Raw genomic sequence first — 2,725 nt, 5'->3', positions numbered from 1 at the left:
GGCGTACTTTTCCAGCTTACGAGCTCGGGCTTGGCAAAATGCCGGAGTCCTGTTCTCAAAGGAGACCGTGACGTCGACGAGGATGATCTTTTTCTGGGCCTCGTCGGTGACGACCACGTCAGGTCGTCGCTGGCTGTCGGTACCGGGGATGGTGCAGTTCACGGAGATCTCCCCCAGGCGTGGCGCGATGGCTTTCACCAGGCGGTTCTGGATGGCATTGTGGCGCAGCTGCCAGGCTCTGGAGTGGGGTTTGCAGCTGCACAGGACGTGGGGCAGGGTCTCGTTGGGGTAGCCGCACTTCCTGCAACGCTTGTCTCGGTTCCCGTGGCGGACGGCTCCGTTGAGCGGGACGCAGTTGAGCCGGGCACGGTGGATGAACCGCCAGTCGGCGAAACGGGTGAAGCCGCCCCCGGAGAGGAAGTGGTTGCTGGCGTCCCACTTGCTGGTCAACTCAAAGGCGTTACCCTGGTCCGGTTTACGCTTCAGGGTTTCCACATACAGCAAGCGGATGGCGGCCTATTACCAACCTCCCTCCCCCCAAAAACAAACCAAGAAACAAAAAACCCACCCCCAAAGAGACCCACCGTCTGGAAAGCAGACTGTTGAAAAAACTCACAGCAGAAAGAAGACAGCCAGCTTCTTAAACAGAGTCAGAAAACACCCCCAAGAAAGCATAACAGTATCTTGTCATTAAAAAACCACCCAAAGCACTAGAGATTTCAGCTTTTTCAACTACTTGATAAAAAACTGCTTTAAAGAAGCTTCCTCTCAGTAAAATTCTTTCTGCTTTTCTAACCAGAACATTCTCCCCAAGAGGAGATGCACTGTTCCTGGAGACACTGCAATACCAGGTCAATGCATGGGGTGGACAGAGCAAGCTCCTATTCCATCCCCCTGTTTCAAAAATCAATTTAATATACAGTCCTCAAATAAAGGACATATCAGATATTAAACTGATAAGAACAGATACTACGCTTTGATCTTAGCTCCAAGGAGCCGGGAAGCGATACAGAGACTCTGCGACCGCACGCACACCCCTGCTCCCAACGCTCTCTACCTCACCGTGACGAGCTCCCAGACACGCAAACACCATAACTAGGTAACTCTAAGTGAGGATCACTTCCCCGAAATGACTCCAGTGGAAGAATTCAAAGCAAGAACCCTTAACACACGATTCTGTTCAAAGACAGACAAGTCTTGCAGCCGCCTTCCTCTCGCTGGTTTCCCTGTACGCTCCTAATGTGCATAAACCCACCCACTGACCCGTGACTCTTACAGCAAAAAAAAAAAAAAAAAGGGCAAAGAAAGCCTATATTAGCTATCCCTTTCTTATACAGAAGCTGTTCCATACCCCCTCATCATTTTTGTTGCCCTTTTCTGAATCTTTCCAATTCCAATATATCTTTTTCTTTGAGATGGGGCGACCACATCAGTACGCAGTATTCAAGGTGTGGGCGTACCGGGGATTTCTATAGAGGCGATATGATGTTTTCTGTCTTATTATCTATCCCTTTCTTAATGATTCCCAACACTCCGCTGCACATTGAGTGGATGTTTTCAGAGACCTATCCACAACGACTCCTAGATCTCTGTCTTGGGGGGTAACAGCTAATTTAGACCCCATTGTTTTAGAGGTATAGCTGGGATTATGTTTTCCAGTGTGCATTACTTTGCATTTATCAGCACTGACTCTCCTCTGCCATTTTGTTGCCCCGTCACCCAGTTTTGTGAGATCTCTGTGTAGCTCTTCGCAGTCTGCTTTGGACTTCACTATCTCGAGTAGTTTTGTACCCCCTGCAGATTTTGCCACCTCGCTGTTTACCCCTTTTCCCAGATCATTTATGAATAAGTTGAACGGTACCGGTCCCAGTACAGACCCCTGGGGGACACCTGGGGATAAGAGGGAAGATCTTCTTCTGACACTGGCAGGCCAGGTGCCAGCTCATGCCAAGACCCCTAGGCCTTACTGAAAGGTGACAAATGCATGGCTGGCAACTAGTCTTGCTCACCTGTTTGTTAGTGTTGTTAAAACAGGCGTTCGATTTATAAAAATGTGTTTCGTGTTTAGACTTTATGAAAAGCTTGTGAGTGGCTCCATGCATTATTCTCACCTATACTATCTGTAGCCCACGTTATAAGGCGATATATAAGTGCTGGCACTAAAACTGTAAAGCCCCTTGCCGCCGCCAGTCAGGAGAGAAGCATTACCAAGTGTGAAATGCTAGTTTACCAGAAGAGGAGTGTAAGGATGCTGGTTCTGGCGGGACCCAACTGAGAGGGCCAATTCGGGACAAATTGCTTAAAGCAGGGCAGTTACAGCCCAAGGCTGGGGTTTTCCCACCTCTAAGGCAAACCAAACCAGCCCGACAGGGAGAACTTTAGTTTTACCCCACTGGCTAACCACAGGCCACACGAGCAATTCCCTTGTACACTCCAGTTTCCCAGTTATGGGGACCAGTGCCACTCGTTATGGGGACAAGTGGTTATGAAAACCAATACCCCAGTAAAAAAAAGAAAAGAGGTTCTCTTGATCCCAAAGGACCAAGCCCCAGACCCAGCTCAATACACAAATCAGATCTTACCCACAAATCACGCTGTTGCCAATCCTTTAGACTCTTAAAAAAAAAAAAAAAAAAAAAAAAAAAATCTAAAGGTTTTTTCATAAAAGGGAAAAGATCTAGATGAGAGCTAGAATTGGTTAAATGGAATCAATTACAGACAGTAA

The 2,725-nt window shown here is 47.9% G+C and overlaps 1 non-coding gene across 1 annotated transcript; it reads right to left on the bottom strand.

Moving 5' to 3' along the window:
- Positions 1-814: 814 nt before the first annotated feature.
- Positions 815-1,008, bottom strand: LOC113405552. The gene has a single exon (XR_003369519.1). It is a non-coding gene; the product is annotated as a U2 spliceosomal RNA (small nuclear RNA).
- Between the last annotated feature and the right edge of the window lie 1,717 nt (positions 1,009-2,725).

This window comes from Terrapene carolina, unplaced genomic scaffold (assembly GCF_002925995.2).
Source record: "Terrapene carolina triunguis isolate 2854851 unplaced genomic scaffold, T_m_triunguis-2.0 Scaffold42533, whole genome shotgun sequence".
NCBI lineage: Eukaryota > Metazoa > Chordata > Testudines > Emydidae > Terrapene > Terrapene triunguis.
This window is presented reverse-complemented; position numbering and strand designations above follow the sequence as displayed.